The sequence below is a fragment of the Paramormyrops kingsleyae genome, chromosome 18, assembly GCF_048594095.1.
Source record: "Paramormyrops kingsleyae isolate MSU_618 chromosome 18, PKINGS_0.4, whole genome shotgun sequence".
Lineage (NCBI taxonomy): Eukaryota > Metazoa > Chordata > Actinopteri > Osteoglossiformes > Mormyridae > Paramormyrops > Paramormyrops kingsleyae.
Window position 1 is genome coordinate 26,991,796 of NC_132814.1, and position 22,010 is coordinate 27,013,805.

General features: G+C 41.7%; 1 long non-coding RNA gene across 1 annotated transcript; it reads left to right on the forward strand.

Moving 5' to 3' along the window:
• The first annotated feature begins 916 nt into the window (after positions 1-916).
• Positions 917-20,354, forward strand: LOC140579619 (uncharacterized). Its single transcript, XR_011983558.1, has 3 exons — positions 917-1,001; positions 19,617-19,676; positions 20,278-20,354. It is a non-coding gene; the product is annotated as an uncharacterized lncRNA (long non-coding RNA).
• The last annotated feature ends 1,656 nt before the right edge of the window (positions 20,355-22,010 follow it).

The window sequence follows — 22,010 nt, forward strand, 5'->3', positions numbered from 1 at the left end:
TGCAAGGCTTTGAAAGAAATGAATATGCGCATGTGCCTTTGAAAAAATGGGACAAAAAAAAATAAAATGAATTGCTTTGACCAGTGCTGGTTGTGCTGGTTTGTGCTGGTTGTGGTGGGTGTTTGTTGGGTTGCTGCCAAGAATAATTTTAAATTTCCTGTATTATATTTTTTTAACTTCTCAAAAGAGCCAAAAGGTTAATAATCAAATTTAGTGAAAAAGATGTAAACAAAAGTTAATAAAATGACAATGAAAGCATTTACTTGATGAAAACTTCGTTGGTTTAAGTGCATTTCTTTACAGGGAATGTTTCTTTTCTGTGCATTCCTTACCTGTGCCTAGTTATCCAGTATAGGGCTGCAAGGGAGCTGTGTTTAGGTTTGAGGCTCTGTAATCTTAAGAGTGTTAGGAAGGCACTACTGCTGTACCCCTGGGTGAAATTCTTAAGCTAAATTACTCTAGTAAATTTGTAGAGCACTTTAGAGTAATGCAGAAACTAAAGGTACGAATTTTGCTCTGTAATATAGACAGTGTCGATTCAGTAATTTGGAGTGTAACAGGAAAATCCTGCTTAATTTCTTGCCCTTTCAACCAGGAATTTCAGTTACCAGCTGCTCCTTCCAGTCGCTCGGACCGACACAGCAGCGCCCAGCCACTCCGGTTAGCTGTTAGCTCTGGTGCTAGCCGTGTCGAGAGAAGGAAACAGCGTCTCCCAGCAACTGGCGGCTCTTCGCAGGGGCACCACCTGCGGTCGGCCAGGCGCTAATGACAGTTCCTGTCTGGTTCCACCTGGTGGCAGCCCATATGTCACCATGTGTGTGACAGGACAACAAAAAAATCATGGTGCATCTCCCACTGACCCAGGCTTCTACAAAGACGTTCCCAAAAGACTACAGGCAGCTTTAACCCTACCCGAGCACCGGCCGTACGGCCGTCACTGCCCCCAGCACACATGCTTTCCATCAGCAGAACAGAACAGCCACCGTTACAGCTGGCTTAAGGTAAGCCTCTGCTTTCATGACAAGAATGTTAAAGAAGATGTGCTTTTTTAGCTCGTTGGGTCCCTGGCCCTCCACCCTCTCCCGTGTAGATATCTAACTGACCGTTTAACGTTTAAACAGAAACTGTCTGTCAAAGCCTGTAAGACTCCTGCCACAATAATGCAATAATCTTCCATAGCTGGAAAAAACTTTCATCTTTTATGTCTCGGTTGGTAACCTGGGCAGCGTGTCCAGGCTGGATGTACTTATGACACATGCTCTACTGTTTTATGCCTTTTCTCTTGTTTCGCCAGTATTTTGTGTTGCATCAGTCACACAATGGATCTCCTTTTCAAGTTTTCCTTTGCATTTTCCAGTGGTTTAATGTCACTGCAATTGTAGCAAAGAAAGTCAATTTATTACCTGCAACATAATGTGAAAGTATTTTTTTAAGAGGGCAGGGTTTTGAATGGCCGTCAAAGCTCCTTTAAAAGAGAATGGTGTTTGTGTGGGCTTGGTTTACAGCCAAGTTGCACAGTATACATTCAGTCTTCTGTGAAGACTCTCCTGGAGAATTCCGGCATCACTGCAAGGCGACACACTGGGGCTTCTAGTGCCCAGTGTATTCCAGGACGCATGCCTTTAATGAATGGGCTGAGCAAGACAGGAACTAACTAAACAGAAATGAAATTTGTTTGGCAGAGGATCTCAAACATGCTAATTACACTGTGTGGGGACTTAATCCTTAGCCTGAGCACTGCAGCTGAGGAGGGATGGCCAAAAATATATATTTATGGACACACAAAACTGTCAACTGTAAGGGTAGGAAGAGCCAGTGGTGATGTTCCAGCAAATGCTTACCTCCCTCAGATGTGTTTAGATAAAAAGGATATTAAATTTAAATTAGTGAATTTTAAAATGCCCAAGACCATGTACAGGATGTTAAAGATCATTAAATATTACATGATTGAACTTCAGATCCTACAGCTCCAATGTAAAACTGGAGAATAAATTTAAGGACTGTCTTCTTTACCCTATTTTCCTTGGCAAGTGGTTTAACTGCTTATCCTCTCTTTCCAACATCATTCTCAATTACTTTATGAAAGCATTAAATTATTTAATTCTGAAATATTACATTTCCCATACATTTTCATGAACATTTTCATGAACATGCACATGGGACTCATTCGTTCATGGGACTCACACTATTTCTTTTTAGTGAAGAAAAATCCTTCGGCTTCAAAGGAAATTGAACATGTTTGATCTCAAAGTGTTATGGCTATCCATGTTGAAATGGTGCATAGGCAATTCTGTAACCCTAAGCAATTATTTGCTTTGCTTGTATGGCACATTTTTTAATGCAATCAGTGAATGATAAGTTTAAACCTTTGCAAAATGATAGTATTTTGTCAGTTTTACCAATTACTCTGCAATGGAAAACCAGAGTTGCTAATTAATGCCCCCCTATACATGACTTTTGGCAAAAAAGCTAAATATTTTATTTGAAACATTATCTGAAGTTTCATTTAGAATTCAGCTGGATTGTTATTCAATAATGAATTGTGTCTGAAAGACAGGAAGGGCTGTGTGTGCAGTGGCACAAATGCAGTGGTGTATTATGTAAACTAGTGTTCCCATGACTGCAAGTCAGGGCTGTTTTTATTCCAGGCTTGACAGGTTTGAAGTCCTCAGCCAGGCTAAAAACAGATTTACTTCTCTGTCTACAGACACGTCTAGCACAGATCCATCACAGCAATGAAATTTGGGGGGGCAGATCTCCTACTGGATTACTCTTTGGACTATAAGCTTTTGCTGTTTTTACTCGGGAAAATCAGTCTGTTTTACTTAGAGGGAAATGAGTGTCGCTCAATGCAATAGTGACTGTCTTCCCAATATTATTGTATTAATAAAAAAACTCATTTATGGTGCATGACTAGCAAAATTTTTGACATTGCTAAAAGTAAATAGAGAATCTAGTTCTTGATCTTAAAATGAAATATAATTAATCTACTTTAATGTAGAAAACATTAAGTTATTATAGAGGAGAATGTTCTTTGGCTCATGGGGAAGATGCTTGAATACAGTAGGATTTATTTTAACCTAAGGATACACTTCCTTTAGCTCTTGGCTTTCTGAGTCAGAACCTGGCTTGCAAAGAAGCACACCCAGAAGTAAATCTTTCAATCTCTTCCACCACATGCAGTGATGCTATCACCGATGTAATGTCATGCCAGAGTTTTTTTACTCACAGAATCCAAAATTATAACAATTCCTGTCCTTTGGTAGTGAGATGACTGTGAAAGAGCTGGTGAATACAGCATCAAAAAGATTTCAAGATAGCATTCAAGCAATAAGTTATTAATACATTTCTCATTCTAATTATTTTGTCTATTGATAACGACAGCCTAAGTGGGGACTAACTTATGAATGAACTGTGTTTCCCATGGAATGTTGTTAATGGATTAATTGTACTGCAGTCTTGTGTGACTCTGAGATCATTGTTGTATTTACCTGATTCTGAGTTTACATAATAGTGTCCCCCTGGGACACCTACACTGGACTGACAAAAAACAAAGAATTTATCAGCAAGAACACTATTTTGTTAAATGTTTGCCTTTTTACAGCCCCTGTAATGTATAAATGGAAAGAAACAGTCTTCATACAATGTTTAATTTAGCACAGCTATACTATGACAACTTGCAGTGAAATGTAAATCTGGGTCACTCCTAAGACTGTGCAAAACGGGAGGATAGATGAAGGTAAAATTAAATTAAATTACTTAAATTGAAAGGGGGAGGGGAGTAGTATGCTAAAAATGAAGGCTAAATAGGAGATAATTAAGTAAGTAGAGCTTTATTTGTATAAAAGACTATATATACAAATACTATTTAGATAACGGCGTGAAAATGGCAGAACAGTATGCATGATAGGCAATGTGCAAAAGGCATTATACTTCCATGGAAAAAGTAAACAGTGATGTGGAAAATTGACATGTGATGTATTGAAGAGGCATAAACAGTTATCAGTCAGTTATAAAATGTCATTGGATGTGTCCAGTTTGAGGAGTCTGTTGGCCAGAGGATACAAGGTGTTCTTCAGCTGCTTTGTTGTGGCCATCAGACTGCAGAAATGTTTGCCAGATTTCATCAGGTGAGATAGATAGATAGATAGATAGATAGATAGATAGATAGATAGATAGATAGATAGATAGACAGATAGATAGATAGATAGATAGATAGATAGATAGATAGACAGACAGACAGATAGATAGATAGATAGATAGATAGATAGATAGATAGATAGATAGATAGATAGATAGATAGATAGATAGAACTGTACAGGTCAAATGTATGGTGCTCTACGGTGAGGTTTCCTTAAGCAGAAGGTGATGTTCACTGACAAGATACTTTGTCTAGCATCAGTATACATTTTTAGGAAGGCTTGGGAGAGTTGAATTTCCTCAGCTGCCTCACATGGCACCACCTTGGTCTTGCCTTTGAGAAAACTCAATCCCAGAGAAGGATGGTCAGTCCCAGGTCCCTGAGCTTGGAGGCTAGTCTATGGGGGACTATGCTGTTGAAAGCTGAGCCATAATCAATAAACAGCAATCTTACATCGCTTTCCTTATCGCTGTCGAATGAGAATGGTTTGTAGGACATCTGAGAGAGCATTGTCAATGGACCTGCTGAGGGCAGAGGAGCAGATGGAGTCCTTGATGAGCCTCTTACAAACTTTTATGACTAGTGAGGTCAGTGCCACTGGTCGGTAATTATTCAGGCAAGATGGCATGTTGCTCTTAGGAACAGGCACAATGGATCGAAGCATGTGGTGACAAGAGACTGAGCCAGAGACTCACTGAAAATTGTGGTAAACAGTTAAGTTAGCTAATCAGCACAGGATCTCAGCATGTGTCTGTGCCAGTCTCAGCAAGCTTTTTGATATATATTTCTTCTTAGCATTGTGTAATTACATTAAAACCATGAGGAGGCATTTCCCAGTCGGTAGGTAGCACAACCACTGCCATTGGTCAGGCTTGGGAGATCCCTTTGCTCTCAGTGTGGAGCCTGTATGTTTCCCTGTAGCATATTATGGAAACCAATGTCTCTAATTTCCCCATAGTGTATGATTGTGTGCCCTGTGAAGGACTGGCATCCTTTCCAGTATGTCCCCCTGCCTTATGCCCTGTGAAGGACTGGCATCCTTTCCAGTATGTCCCTCTGCCTTATGCCCTTTGAAGGACTGGCATCCTTTCCAGTATGTCCCTCTGCCTTATGCCCTGTGAAGGACTGGCATCCTTTCCAGTATGTCCCCCTGCCTTATGCCCTGTGAAGGACTGGCATCCTTTCCAGTATGTCCCTCTGCCTTATGCCCTGTGAAGGACTGGCATCCTTTCCAGTATGTCCCCCTGCCTTATGCCCTTTGAAGGACTGGCATCCTTTCCAGTATGTCCCCCTGCCTTATGCCCTGTGAAGGACTGGCATCCTTTCCAATATGTCCCCCTGCCTTATGCCCTTTGAAGGACTGGCATCCTTTCCAGTATGTCCCTCTGCCTTATGCCCTGTGAAGGACTGGCATCCTTTCCAGTATGTCCCCCTGCCTTATGCCCTGTGAAGGACTGGCATCCTTTCCAGTATGTCCCTCTGCCTTATGCCCTGTGAAGGACTGGCATCCTTTCCAGTATGTCCCCCTGCCTTATGCCCTTTGAAGGACTGGCATCCTTTCCAGTATGTCCCCCTGCCTTATGCCCTGTGAAGGACTGGCATCCTTTCCAATATGTCCCCCTGCCTTATGCCCTTTGAAGGACTGGCATCCTTTCCAGTATGTCCCTCTGCCTTATGCCCTGTGAAGGACTGGCATCCTTTCCAGTATGTCCCCCTGCCTTATGCCCTGTGAAGGACTGGCATCCTTTCCAGTATGTCCCTCTGCCTTATGCCCTGTGAAGGACTGGCATCCTTTCCAGTATGTCCCCCTGCCTTATGCCCTTTGAAGGACTGACATCCTTTCCAGTATGTCCCTCTGCCTTATGCCCTGTGAAGGACTGGCATCCTTTCCAGTATGTCCCCCTGCCTTATGCCCTTTGAAGGACTGACATCCTTTCCAGTATGTCCCTCTGCCTTATGCCCTGTGAAGGACTGGCATCCTTTCCAGTATGTCCCCCTGCCTTATGCCCTTTGAAGGACTGGCATCCTTTCCAGTATGTCCCTCTGCCTTATGCCCTGTGAAGGACTGGCATCCTTTCCAGTATGTCCCTCTGCCTTATGCCCTGTGAAGGACTGGCATCCTTTCCAGTATGTCCCTCTGCCTTATGCCCTGTGAAGGACTGGCATCCTTTCCAGTATGTCCCCCTGCCTTATGCCCTGTGAAGGACTGGCATCCTTTCCAATATGTCCCCCTGCCTTATGCCCTATTTGGCCTAGGACAGGTTCTCAAATAAGTGTTTGCAAGATACATGCATGGATCCATCTTTCCATCCACCCATCCATCTTCTGCCACTTACTGTATGCGGGGTGGGGTTGCAGGGGCAGCAGTCTGACCACGGGTGCCCAGACCTCCCTCTCCCCAGCCACCTCCGCCAGCTAGTCCAGGGGATACCAAGATATAATCTCTCCAGTGTGTCCTGGGTCTGCCTCATGGTCTCCTCCCGACTGCAAATGCCCAAGGCACCTCCCCAGAGAGGAGTCCCGGCCAGATGCCTGAACCACCTCAGTTTTCTCCTTTCGATACGGAGGAGTAGTGGCTCAACTTTGAGCTCCTCCTGAATGTCCAAATTCCTTGCTAAGACTGTAATCTGAGGGCACAGCGCAGACACCCTGTGAAAGAGGCTCATTTCCACCACTCATGGTCTTATTCTTTTGGTCGTTACCAGAGAGAGACAAGATGTTCCACACGCCTGCCCAGATGGCCCGCCTCAGGTTAGGTCCTGAGTGCTGCTGTGCAGTGAGTGACACCCCAGCACCACACCAGATCCAATCCCCAACATGCCTGACCCCACTGGCTCTCCGGCGGATTTGAGGAGTGCAGCCATCAGCAGTGTATCTGTCTGCGGAGAGAATGTCAACTGCATCGACAGGTTCACTTACCTTGGCAGTGACATTCATGTGTCTGGTGACTCTTCCTGTGAAGTCAGTAGACGGATTGGAAGAGCAGGGAGGGTCATGAGGACGCTGGAAAGGGATGTGTGGCTCCCGATGTCTTTGCAAGAGGACGAAGGTCCAAGTCTTTAGAGTCCTGGTGCTCCCTGTTTTGTTGTATGGCTTTGAATTGGTGACAAAGGGCAGCCTTGGCAGAATCCAACACCGACTGGGAATGAGTCTGACTTACTGCTAGCAATGCAGACAAAAGTCTCGCTCTGGTTATACAGGGACCGAAATGCTTGTGACAGCTGGCCTTCGCAAGAAACATGACATATAATAGTTACATTTTATGTCCTTACTGTATTAAGAAAATGCTGACATGCATTTTATGTTTCATTATATAGTGGCAAACCTTGGGCACAGGTATTTGATTGAGTATTTCTGGTGCTGCTAAACTGCAGGAATTGAGAGCCATGAGCAGTTGATTTCTTGTGTATTGTCAGTTACCAATTAGGTGAATGCTTCGCTTCAGACATTATGGTATGCCATTTTACACAGGCTACCCACATGTAATCTGGTCAGTACATTTTAAAGAACTGTATGTATTCTTTTTTGATATAGCAAGCGCGATCAATGCTATTTCTATCATAAACAGGATGTGCTACGATGCTAACCAGCTGCTTATCTGACTTACACACTTTTCCTGCATGTGAATCAGCAGGATGAGCACCACAAAAGCGGGGTGTGGTTCACGAACGCCGCTGCCAGGAAGTCAATCCTGCTAAATTTATGCTCTTCTTGTATCTAGAAATAATACATATATTAAAAGCAAAGATTCTGTTATTCTTTGATAATCCTTTGTACTGAATGATGCCCTTTCTCACACTAAAAAGGAAAAGCAGCTTATGATTGAAATTGAATGGCCTAAAGTCACAATGAATATGGCAGAAAAACCATTTGTCTCTATGTAACTGTGATATAAGACTATTTTTACTTATCTCACTGATGCTAATCTCTATGAACATCACATGTGCATACATAATACAGGGAAAGTATGCCATGAAGTCTAATCAAAATTGCTTCAATAAAAATGAAGAATACTAGCTATTTTCTGGCTACTTATTATTTTCAAAACTAATACCAGAATAATAAGCCTGCTATCCTGCAGCATTTGACAGCGTTAAAATAACTACTGCTGTACTGAATTTCTGTCTGTCCATTGTTCTGTCACTTTCTTGGATAGGATCATGCAGCTTTGTATTTTCCACCATTGAAAACTGACCACAGATCTGAGTAAAATTTCAGCATTTGGGTTTTTGGACAGGATCTATAAACACTTATACGAATAGTTTCTCAGTTAAGCAGTATCACTGCCGCATAAAAATCACAAGGTGTATGCAGAAGATTGTAAACCTTAACGAGTTATCAGCAGAAACAGAACATACAAGAAAACTTAACATATGTCTCATGGTGGAATTACTCTGAAATGCTACTTTTTAGTAAGCAACCAATCTTTTTTTTATTTAAATTTTTTTAAATTCATTAATAATAATGAATGATGAGTTAGTCATTTTGCTGCTTAAACTGAAAAAAAGTTAACTTTTAAAGTTTAGTGAGCACATCCATAAACTGAAGACCTTTCTGCATGGTTATTTAAGAATAAATGTTTAATACACAACTGAGCTCCTTTTGAACATGTAGTCCCAAAGAGGGAACGGAACGCCAGATGAATATCTTGTGCCCCACGTCTGGATTATTTGATGATTATACATCAAGTCAGTGAAATGCTGAAATTGTAGCTAAAAACACACAAAATATTCAACTGCTATTCTTTGTGGCAGCATTAGAATAAAGGGGTCATTGTCAAGTCAATCACCAGCTTAGTGAAGTCAAGTTGTCATCACTGTCTTTAGTATTTGTCACACAGAAATGCACCTGGAAACGTGAAGTTCCTCCAAAGCAATGTTGACGACTCTCTCATGTCCACATTGAAATGGACAATATCAAGCAAAAGAAAGAAAGCCAAGAAATGGCCAGTTGTTCAAATACACGCTTCTGCTCTCTCTCACTCTACCATTCCCTCGTTCTGAGTTTGAAACATAGGTGTGAAATTCAGTCATTTAACTTTCCCTTCCATCTGTGTTTTTAAATATTCATGACGTGAAAGTAATACGCCCACGCGGAGCTCTGTACTGTGACACGCTTGCTTCATTTTATTTATTGGCGAGTTTTATGATGGATAAATAATAGGTTCTATAAGGGATGGACAGTGATGTTTGGCAGTAATATGCAATGGTGATTTAAGCAAGAATAAGGGGTCGGGCACCAAGCTGTGTCTTTACCAACTGGATTAATGGGTAAACTTATTAGCGTTACTACTGGTTTGGATGAAGCACTTCCTGAGTGACTCATAAATAATAATAATGATGTTAATTTAGCATAGCATGGCATTCACGATAACATACAACAACCTGGTTAACATGCATATATTTTTTTTGTTACATAATATATATGTACATAATATGCATTATATAGCATGATTCATATCTAAGAAAGACTGATTAATACAGGGTGCTGCCTATCTGAGGAAGCAGGGGCTATAAAGCAAAGGTTCATCCTGGGTTTGCACAGATATCAGTGGAACGTGAGAGCGAGAATCGATCAGCTAATGGAGGAAGCTGAGTACATGCTGATATGGAACCGGAAAGGATCTCGCGTTATCGCAGAGCTATCAGCTACTATGTCAGCTACATGTAATCCAATTTATTCAATGGGAGTATATAAAGACATATATATTATATGAGAATATATACTCTCTAGCTTTCAAATGGTATTATTCATATTTTCATCACTTCACTGAATAAACTATTTGCCATACCATCCGCTTCAAGCTTGTTTTACTCTGTTTACTTTTCTTTTCTAATGGATATATCATCTCTTCTAAGCTGAAAGTTATAAATAAATGTTATTTTACTCCCTGATCATGGTCAATGAGTACATCTATTGTGTATGAGTATCAGTATTTTCCAGGTCACTGCGGACTGCTAGATGGTGACCAGACCTCCTTTCTTTTGTTAACTAGCCTTTCTGCGGAAGCCGGACCGGACAGCATCCCATCAAAGGCCAGGCCATTACTCCTCTGTGCTTTAGCATAAATCTTCTCTTATCACTGCACCATAGATCAGGATTTTTAAAAAAATATCTGCTTTATATTAAGTCACAGCCACTTAAATGAGAACAAAGTCGTGGTGAGATCATAAATAAGGACGAATGTGAAACCTTGAGAAGATTTACACTTTTGGTTGGGGGGGGCATATTAAAGTCTTTCCATCCGGGTGGCAATTCCACACTGGTGCACACAACAACGCTGTGTGTGAGGTATGTGCTGGGGCCCATCAATATGTTCGAGGCTTTGCCTGACCCTACTGGATGCCAGACCTTGTTGGTGCATGTTTAGGGATGTGCAATTCTGGCTGGGTCCTATGCCCTCTGCCCTGTTACCTGGTACCCATGGTTAATTGCCGATTGGGGATGTGCAATTTTGGCTGGGTCCTATGCCCTCTGCCCTGTCACCTGGGACCCATGGTTAACTGCCCGATTGGGGATGTGCAATTCTGGCTGGGTCCTATGCCCTCTGCCCTGTCACCTGGGACCCATGGTTACCTGCCCGATTGGGGATGTGCGATTTTGGCTGGGTCCTATGCCCTCTGCCCTGTCACCTGGGACCCATGGTTAACTGCCCGATTGGGGATGTGCGATTTTGGCTGGGTCCTATGCCCTCTGCCCTGTCACCTGGGACCCATGGTTACCTGCCCGATTGGGGATGTGCGATTTTGGCTGGGTCCTATGCCCTCTGCCCTGTCACCTGGGACCCATGGTTAACTGCCCGATTGGGGATGTGCGATTTTGGCTGGGTCCTATGCCCTCTGCCCTGTCACCTGGGACCCATGGTTAACTGCCCGATTCCCCTGAAGAAAACTACACCTTAGTAAAAACACAGCTTGTTCATCCATAAATTCTAACTGCTTGTTTCAGTAAATGCCATATAAGTCTTCTCTTCTGCCCCTTCTCCATCCCCTTAACACTAACTTTTTCCATATCAGATGTGGCAGCAGAATCGATGATACATCGATATTTTATTTACAATATCAGTTCTCTGTGTTCTTTATGATATTACAAGATATCAATTTGCAATCACATTTTGCACTTTTTTAAATGTTTGTGGTTTGAATGTTAATTTACATTTATATTAATGGAATAAAGAAGAAGCTTTAATGTTACCAATTTCAAGAAAAACATTCCTCCTAAGTGCAGTCAGTTCTGTTCTTAGATATTTTGATAGTTATATTTAATTTCATTGGGTGGATTAAAATATTCATTGTGTGAATTTAAGCTTATATACAGTATACTGACCACTTCAGCCTAGTTCAACTTACTTTTATAATGATGATCATGCCAACAAGTAGTCTGTCACTTTGAAAATGCAGGAAGTTGTTCTTCCTTTTAAATAGGGCGACAGTTAAAAGGAACCGTAAAAAGAAGGGTTTATTCAAGGATGACTGCACATTATGTAATGACCAAAATACTGATTAAATCACCTCTTTAAGAAAACTGCCAAAGGAGGATAATTTAAGCAACTCATTTAGAAAGAAAGCAATTCCTAAATATTTCCACAACTGACTTGTTTTTTTAGGAGTACTGCTTTCAGAACTGAGTGTCAAAAATGTATGTAAGATTATGTTTATTTTTCATATATTGACACTCTTGGATTTTATAATGACTTTTAGTTACTCAGTATTTCCATGTTGTTAATAAGTTGGTGAAATAATGTTATTTAATCATTTGAATAATTACGTAATGTGAAGAAAAATCTGTGTAATACTTACACTTGTATGATTTATCAGTTTCCTTTGTGAAATACTTTGCGAATTCCATCTCGGCCAAGTTGTGTAACAGTCTTGATAATTGTACAGATGAATTCTGGGTAGATTTGGGCACGCCTCAGAATTGTAGTGTGAGCGGTATCGGAGCGAAATTGGAGCGAGACAAAGCTACCGCTTCAGCCTTAATTAAAAAACCGCTCCGCGCTCTGACCAAATTCCGCCCGCTCCGCTCCTCGCTCACGCTCCGCTCAGTGCTCTGTTCAGACACTGAAGGACACGCCTGAGAGAGAGCCGCCTGTGTCCTCTCGATGTCTCACTGTGCATAAAAGGCCATCTCTGTTCAGACACTGAAGGACACGCCTGAGAGAGAGCCGCCTGTGTCCTCTCGATGTCTCACTGTGCATAAAAGGCCATCTCTGTTCAGACACTGAAGGACACGCCTGAGAGAGAGCCGCCTGTGTCGTCTCGATGTCTCACTGTGCATAAAAGGCCATCTCTGTTCAGACACTGAAGGACACGCCTGAGAGAGCCGCCTGTGTCCTTTCCATGTCTCAGGAATGTCAGCTCACGGCAAAGGGTCCCACTGACTCCAGCTTTCATTTCCTGTGTTTCCAAGGGAAACCCTGGGCCCCAACCAGGGGGCTCATATTAGGGGGGCTGCCTTGACTGGGAGGCCAGGAGGTCAGGAGGAAGAACCTGACATACCACCCCCCCATAAACCCCCCATGGGAGGGAAAGGGTTTTAATTAAAAGCCTTTGAAAATGCTGATGTTGCCGTAAGTAAGCATAAGGAGTGTAGTTCTCATACTATCCATGTGCTGTGGTTTATGATAGAAGAAACTGCTTCTCACTCAATATGTATCATAACTTTGATTTGGTTACACTGCAAAATAAACTGCAGGAATGAAGCTAAATATATTTCCAGTATGGGGGTGGTGCAGTGGTGGCAGCATGTTTGTAGTCAGAAGGCCACCTCTGCTCTGTGCCATCTGCAGGTTCTCCCTGTGTATGTATGGCGTCTGCAGGTTCTCCCTGTGTATGTATGGCGTCTGCAGGTTCTCCCTGTGTATGTATGGCGTCTGCAGGTTCTCCCTGTGTATGTATGGCGTCTGCAGGTTCTCCCTGTGTATGTATGGTGTCTGCATGTTCTCCTTGTGTTGAGTGACATCTGCATGTTCTCCCTGTGTATGTATGGCGTCTGCAGGTTCTCCCTGTGTTTAATGACATCTGCATGTTCTCCCTGTGTATGTATGGCGTCTGCACGTTCTCCCTGTGTTCCGTGACATCTGCATGTTCTCCCTGTGTATGTATGGCGTCTGCACGTTCTCCCTGTGTTCCGTGACATCTGCATGTTCTCCCTGTGTATGTATGGCATCTGCACGTTCTCCCTGTGTTCCGTGACATCTGCATGTTCTCCCTGTGTATGTATGGCGTCTGCACGTTCTCCCTGTGTTCCGTGACATCTGCATGTTCTCCCTGTGTATGTATGGCGTCTGCACGTTCTCCCTGTGTTGAGTGACATCTGCATGTTCTCCCTGTGTATGTATGGTGTCTGCAGGTTCTCCCTGTGTTGAGTGACATCTGCATGTTCTCCCTGTGTATGTATGGCGTCTGCACGTTCTCCCTGTGTTCCGTGACATCTGCATGTTCTCCCTGTGTATGTATGGCGTCTGCACGTTCTCCCTGTGTATGTATGGTGTCTGCATGTTCTCCCTGTGTATGTATGGCGTCTGCACGTTCTCCCTGTGTTCCGTGACATCTGCATGTTCTCCCTGTGTATGTATGGCGTCTGCACGTTCTCCCTGTGTTGAGTGACATCTGCATGTGTTGCATGGGTTTTCTGAGGGTACTCCTTTTTCCTCCCATTGTTCCCATTAGCCATATGAGGTGTGATAGTGGTCGAGTCAAAAAATACATGGGTGTATTGCATGGTTGCTGGAAATAATGGGGTGATTTTAGAAGAGGTTTTGGAATGGCTAAGCTAACACACTTTGGCAGGCATAATAGCATATAGTTCTGCACCAATATAAAGATCATTTAAACATAATTTTCTTTGGCTGCCTAAGACTTTTGCACAGTACTGCATAAAATCTTATATAATATAATAATAATAATATTAATATGTATATAATAATATAATAATAATTAATAATATGTCTTCTTCAAAGGACCTGCTGGATCTCAAGAGGATATAAGTAGATTAATATATTGAACTCATAACTAAGTCTATTTACTCTAGGTAGACATAGAGTACACCAGCTTTCTGTTTGTTTTCAGATGAAACTTTTCAGAAATGCCTGCATGACAATCATTACTCACAGCTTTGGGAGACTCTTTAGAAGCACAGTGCTGAATTAGGGGTAGGTGGTACAAACGAACTGAAAATCAAACTGACCAACATGATGTGGGACATATGGCTGGCGTCCCTCGTGGCTGGTCTCCAGCTGTCAGCTGCTAGCTTCGTCTGGCGTCAGGGAGCGCTCGGTCGGTGCGTGAGGGAGCGCTCGGTCGGTGCGTGAGGGAGCGCTCGGTCGGTGCGTGAGGGAGCTCTCTGTCGGTGCTAAGGGAGCGCTCGGTTGATGCGTAAGGGAGCGCTCGGTCGGTGCGTCAGGGAGCGCTCGGTCGGTGCGTTAGCCTTCTCTCCATTTCCAGGCCAAGCTTAAGTGTCAGCAACCTGGCACTTTGTTGAATTATAGCAGCAGTTATAACAACAGGATTTAAAAATAGGATTTAATATATTTACTTTTGAAATCATGAAATGCTGTGTCACTATAAACTTATCATCGAGGTTGAATTAAGAAGCAAAAAACTCTGCTTTTAATAATCATTTTGGAGTACATGTGTTTTCCCTTATAGTATTTCAAATTATAGAAATAACAACGTATTGCTTGAATGCTGACAGATTTAAATCCTTCTGCTTTCCCTTTACATTATTCATTGTTAATTATTATGTATGATGATGAGTTTGGACAGCAACTGATGGATTCCACTGTGTCACATGCTGTGGTTTTAATGCAAACACTGGCAAAAGCGTTTCATGTCCACGTCACTTTTCTCCCCATTCCTTTCCCTCTTGTAAGACATATCACCACAAAATATGTCTTGTCTCTCCTGTGGTTCACAGCAGCGACTTAAGTAAACATGAAGGAAGAAGGTTAACTTACTCCTTTGGGTATGAATATGTCTGAAAAGCCCAGCTGCCTTTGAACGGGAGTCAGTCTGCTTCCTGAGGCAGTATCACTCTCTTCTTCTGGGAGATGCCTTTATAGTTTTCAATGCACATTTTTTGATAGGACAAGAGGATGCATGTGAAGTGGCGCTTTTCTGTCCTGACGGTGCTAAATTTTATTCTCTGAATCAAAATCCATGATTGAAAAATGGCAGTAGGTGGTAGGGCGGGGGCTGGAAGACTAACAAAACCAAATCTAAATATTAAGAACATAAGATATTTACAAACGAGAGGCCATTCGGCCCATCAAGCTCGTTTGGGGAGAACTTAACTAATAACTCAGAGTTGTTAATATCTTATCTAGCTCTGATGTAAAGGAACCCAGGGTTTTAGCTTGTGCTACACTAGCAGGAAGACTATTCCATACTCTAACTACACGCTGTGTGAAGAAGTGCTTCCTCAAATACGTTTTGAGATATTCTCCTGCTAATTTCCACTTAAACCATGAGTTCTAGTATTTAAATTAATATTGAAGTAGCCATTTGGCTGAACAGCATCCAGACCTGTTAGAATCTTATAGACCTGGATCATGTCCCCCCTTAGTCTCCTTTGCTCTAACCTCTCCTCATAAGACATTCCTCTAAGACCAGGAATCATTCTTGTAGCCCTACGTTGAACATTTTCCAAGGCAGCAATGTCCTTCTTAAGGTATGGTGCACAGTTAAGGTATGGTATACCTGCACACAATATTCTAGGTGGGGTCTTACTAAGGAATTGTAAAATCGTAGCATCACCTCCCTTGACTTAAACTTCACACACCTAGAGATGTAACCCAACATCCTATTGGCCTTTTTTATTGCTTCCCCAGCAAACCCGCCATACAAACACAGACAGAAGGTCACAGAGTTAGCAAGAGTAACACGGGAAGAATCAGGAAATCCAAATCAAAAAGATGATGAGCCAGTTATCCAGAAGAACAGACAGATGTCATATACAGGATAAGGGCAACCAAAAAGCAAACCCTCAGTACAGGAAAACACACAAGACTTGGAAAACCAGATGCTTTTAATCTACGCTAATTAAGCAGGTTGAGCTGCCATGGTGCCTGGTGTTCACGGGAAATGGAACATTTTTAAATGCAATTAAATAAAATACCTCATTAACACCAAACATCCATCCATCTTCCAAACACTTTTCTTGGTCAGGGTCACAGAACACAATGTAGTAAAAACATAAAATATACTTATAAATATATAACTCCATTAATTCATAAAGCTGATAGATAAGTAATGGTAAGTTACTATGTCTCTTCGATCTACATAATCATTATCTATCTACTGAAAAATGTATTAACTAATTTTTAATTAATTAATCTAAATAAATAAAACAATATGCTACAATTTTTACAAACATCTACAGAAACCCTAAATGTTAAAAAAAAACATCACAAACTATACTACTGTTTGTGAGCATGGGATTGAGTAATTTCAACGATGTCAAGTTTAAATATAGGTAGCAGTTCATAGAAATTGCTTTGCTCCAGAATATAATTTATGTGTTTATCATAAATGATCGTGCATGTAATTGCTGAACATATTATTAGTATTATTTGTCTTCCATAGTCCTAAAGAAAATTATACAAGTTAAGGTATATCAATTGAATCATTTTATCATCCTTGGAAAAAAAGAAGTGTACAGTATCAAAATTCATGTTGAATGTACATTTCATATTCTGTATTATCAGCCATAGAGCAGACTCAGTTCAGTTTTGATATTGTGGATGAATTCCTTGCTAGATACAAATGGATTCATTGTGCGTTCACAATAGAAATAGATTCTGCATTATCATTGGAAGGTTTACATTGTGAATTCTTACAGAAACATGCTTCTGTAAATCAAAGATTGGTCTGAAGGACATGCTTGTCATTTAGCTCTTTGTTTGTACTATTTCCTGCATCACAGCAACATTATTTCTTGCTGTTTGAGTTCATGGGTAAGATTTGTTTGTATGAAAACATTCTGCTCAGCTGTTCACCTTTTTTTGGGTAAAAAGAGCCAAAGCCATTAGCGTTTGATTGTTTCTGTGTTTTCAAGAATCTGCAGGACATTACTCTTGTATAAATATTTGCCGTATTTGCTTAAACAAAACAAGTGTTCGAGTTACATTTACACAATACCTTAGGAATTCTTTTTATTCCTTCATATATTTAGATTATATATAGCTAGTATTATATTAACAAAAGAACCATTTGTGTCTGCCTGTTATACGTTTATTGTCTTTTTTTGGACAAAATTGCAACATCAGATACTGTGTACAGAGGTTTTGGTTACAACTCGATACATCGCACCAGAGCCATGTGCTTTTCTAGTTGTCTCTTGGAGAATATTTGGTTTCCTGGCCTGGCAGCATTCCATGTGCTGGCTATTTCTGAGGTGATAAAGAGCATGTTCCCATGGGAGCATGGGAGTAACTTTTAATCAATTTTAGTTGTTTTGTCTGTTTTGCTGTTTTCGCACCTCAGTGCCTGTCTGTGCACTAACAAGTGCACTCTCCTGTAATTCTGAACTCTTAGAGCAGAGAACCATCACCATGTACAGCTGGACGGGAGAGACTTAAAGAGGATCAACAATATTTCCGGCATAACATCTGTGGAGCACCAAAGTGTTTAGCCGTGGTTGACTTAGTTATAATGATCTCTACATATCATGGCCCTTTAACCCGTCACAATTACCACTGCAGCAGGTTTCTTCCCTAAACTTCAACAGGATATTTGTACAGGATTGTGGTAAGAATTACAACCCTTCAGTCAAATGGACCTTTTCCCATGAAATCCTTCTGGTTGCATGGTTTGTTAGGGCTCTGCTTCTTCCTTTTCTGATTTTTAAGAGACTGCCATTTTATCACTGAAAATGTCCCCGGGATTTAGAAAGGGGCTCAAGCAGAGCAGAACATTCAACAGCACTGGCAGACCTTTTCCAAATCTCCTTCAATTTCTGTCTGTTTATACTAGACAAAGTTATTAGCTTTACCTTGCTAATCAAAGCAAATCAAGGGTGGACATTCTGAAAGGCAATCTGTGTTTATTGGCCTTGGCGATGCCGACATTCCAGATTTAAGCCCCATTCCAATACTGCCTGATTGACTTTTAAGGGGCTCCACAATATGTCATCCGTTCACAGTGTTACCCAACTGGCCAGCAGGATTTTACAAACGAGCCGTAAAAAAAAGCCATGAATTACAGGTTGTGTTTTGAGAAACTGTGTCCTCCTTTTATTTCCTCCATCTTTAATATCAATAGACAGAATGTCCGGGCAGGAGGGTAAATATACACGTAATTCAAGGGTTTTTTTCAGTCCACATCTGAAATAACATAAGGTGTTAAGTTTGGGGGGGTGAGGCTCTTGTTATGATTCAATCATCAGAGGCAGATCAAGTGGAAATTTTTGCTGCCTTTCCCAGAGAGCCGATACTCCTGGTGATTTTCTCATTAAACTAACAAATGACTCCTCTTAAGGTGAAAACCACTCAGCCTGGATATGTAGGGGCTCTATTACATCTCTCCAAGGCGCAGTGGTCTCACAGTCGAGTTCGCTAGGGACTCGGGGTCATAATTAGCACTTAGTCCTTTGCGCTGCGTGCCCCCCCCTGTCTTTGACTGTGCTGATTGCTTTGTCCAGGAACCGAAATATATTTTCTGAGGCAGCTAACAGAAAAAACACAGTTTTTTTGTAGATTGTAAAATATATGATTAGTAATTTGGTTAGCATTGCAACTTCCAAGAACTATGACTTCCAATAAAAAGAAAATGCCTGCAAAGAGAGATCAGCAGCAGACATGAGCTACGCATGCAGCCTGTAAGCAGCTGGGAAGTTTGCTCATCTTGGGCTGGGGGGGGGGGGGGCGCTCAGCCATGTTTTTCAGAACTAAACAAAGTCTGATGACTCCTCGTCGGCCCTGACAGCCCCTAAAGCTGTGCAGGTGCCTCCTTGGCCATTTGCCCCCTCACATCACATCTGCAGTGTGGTCCCGTTGCTGACAGCTCACCAAAACCCAACAGCTCCCCACGCTCAGCGCTTATTTCAAGCCCTCCTATTTTGACGAAAAATACTGCACTGATAACCATGAGCCCAAATAAAACGATAACTCATAAGGGTTCACAATATTCATCACCTGTACAAACATTACGGTATGATCAAAACTCATAAATCTACTGTAAAAGTATATCCCAGGTACAAGAACATCCATTTACACATTATGAACCCCATTCATCTTCCACTAATGATTCATAATGAAAAGCAGCTTGGGAGCTGAATCAAACGGAAAGTCATTGGTCATCTCTGCCGCATAAAAATCACTGCGAGGCAGGAGGGAGGCCATGTTAATGTGCTTATATCTGTTGCTGTCTGTGGTACAAACGTGACAAAATCTGAATTTTCAAGCAGTTGATTTTTTTTCAAATATATATTAACCAAATTGTTCATGGTTTCCATGACGTCCTTTTAAAAGCAGACGAATGAAGAGGCACCAGCATTCATAGCAGAAGAGTCAGTCACAATGTGAAGATAAATGGTAAGAACTGTTTTATATATATTCCTTCCGTTTGTCTACCATTCCTAGATGTATCTACCATAAAGCTTCATATTAACTGCCAGTTCTGGACCAAAACATCTGATAGCCATAAGCATATGGAGTACATTAAGCCAGACAAGGTCTGTCTCCTTCTTGCCCTATAGGTCATTTTCAGATTGCGGTGATGTTAGCTTCTGTGTTTATAAGTGCAGCTCAGAACTTCAAAGGGAATAAGCCAAGGGGCATCTAATACTATTAGAAAATGTTTCTCGAAAGAATCCTCAGCAGTAATCTTTGGCTGCCAATTTTCATTTTCTTCCTCTTTGCCGTACAGGTAACATCTGTGGCAGTTTCATATTTGGCTTTGGAATCAAATGAGTGAATTCCATCTAGGCTGTATAAATCTGTGCACTGAACATTGTTCTAGAGATCGCCCTATCAGTGTGTATTGCCTCTGCTGGTTATATGGAGCCCTGAAAAAAATGAGATTATATCCAAATTTTGAGTGTCACTGGTTTTCCAGTTTATGGGTATGTATCTGAACCATATATCCATCCCTACATCCATCCATCCATTTTCTGTAACCACTTGTCCTGTTCAGGCTTGCGGGGGGTCCAGAGCCTATTCTGGAGCCTATGGATACAAGGCAAGGAACAACCCAGGAAGGGGCACCAACTCGCACGGCATAATCGCATCAACTGCACATATCTACGGCCAGTTTGGTAACTTCAATTAACCGCAGCATGCTTTTGGACTATGGAGGGAACCCGCAGTCTGTATAATATGTTTTGGTATTCTTTTATAAACTATTGACGATATTTGATTCCAAATTCCCCCCAAAATATTGTCCTTTATTTGCAGAAAATGACAACTGCTCAAAATTCCAAAAAATACAATGTTGCTATACATTCAATAATGCAAAGTTTATAGCCATTATTAGGACGGGAGATGCAGGAACAGAAGTAAGTGCAGTTGAAGGGGCTTTATTAAACCAACAAAACAGGGCAGGAATACAAAAGGATCATGGGGGATCAAAACCAACACTGGGGAAAACTTTGGGCGAAGGCACAGCCGGGAGTGACGTCAATGACCAGACTGGGGAGGCACTCTTATACTGGAGTAACTGGACTAATGAAAGAGTAAATGAGGGGCAGCTGGAGTGATCCATTCGAGGGCTGAAACGAGAGGAAAGACAAATGATCAACAGGTCTGACTCATTACAGCCACATTAGGGAGAAAATGAGGGGGCAGGAATGCAGGGTGTGACAAGTATGAAATAATACAACAAGAATGTTTTTACTTAGGAAGGGCTTAACAATCAACAATATCTGGTACAATAAGCCCAGTTCTGTTTTTGACAGTGGGATCTAACCATCAAATGGGCAGGTGTTAGGCAGAGCTGAAGACTGGACTCATCGTAGAAGATGGTCTTTTGTGAACTCCAGCCTGGACCATCTCTGCTTTGTGGGACTTCAGTCCTGTTCTTCACACCACTTAAAGCTTCCCATTCTTTTTGAAGGTCACTTGATGTTTATCCTTTGATTCATGAGGGACTATTGAATCAGATGCCGGTCATCTCTGACATTGAAAAATGACATCCACACACAGCTTGACTGGTTTTTGGCTGCTCCCAGTGTCTCCTGCTTCATGTGTACTGCCGTGCAGGAACTCTGAAGCCAGTAGAAGCAGGACAGCAGCATTCATTCTCCTTCCTCAGAAGTGTTCCTCATTGGCATGGTCAGTGGTTGTAGCATAATGATTATTGATTAAAGTCATTTAAAAGGATTATTAGGAATGTTTTATGACATACAGTTTGTCCTAATAAAATTGCATGGTTCCTAAATCTGTCCGTGTTTGGTGAGATTTGGTTCAGTTAATCTGCCAATTAGTACCTCATTATGTTGAGTCAGGTGTTCATGCAAAACATCAATGCCTGGAATTAAATTAGGAAATAAATTGGACAAATTGCCACTGTACACATTGGGGTCAATTCTCATATGTGCGTATGTAAAGAGAGCAGGTGTGTGCGTGTGTGTGTGCGTATCTGTGTGTGTGCGTGTTTTTCTCCTATCAGTTCAAGCACACTTAGGTGATTTATGCACTTTAGGCGGAGAAACATCAAAATATGGCCGTGTCACATATAAATGACCCTTAAGCACATTCTGGCACTGAGTAAAGTGCCTTTAATTGCACATCACTAAGCGTTCTGGAGGGTTCTGTTAAGTCATAAACCTCTACATGGCCAAATGCAATATTGCAGTGTTCAGAAAGCAGAACAAAACTAAAATGTTTGCATTTTATATACATTTGGAAGAAAATCTTACAATCCAAAAT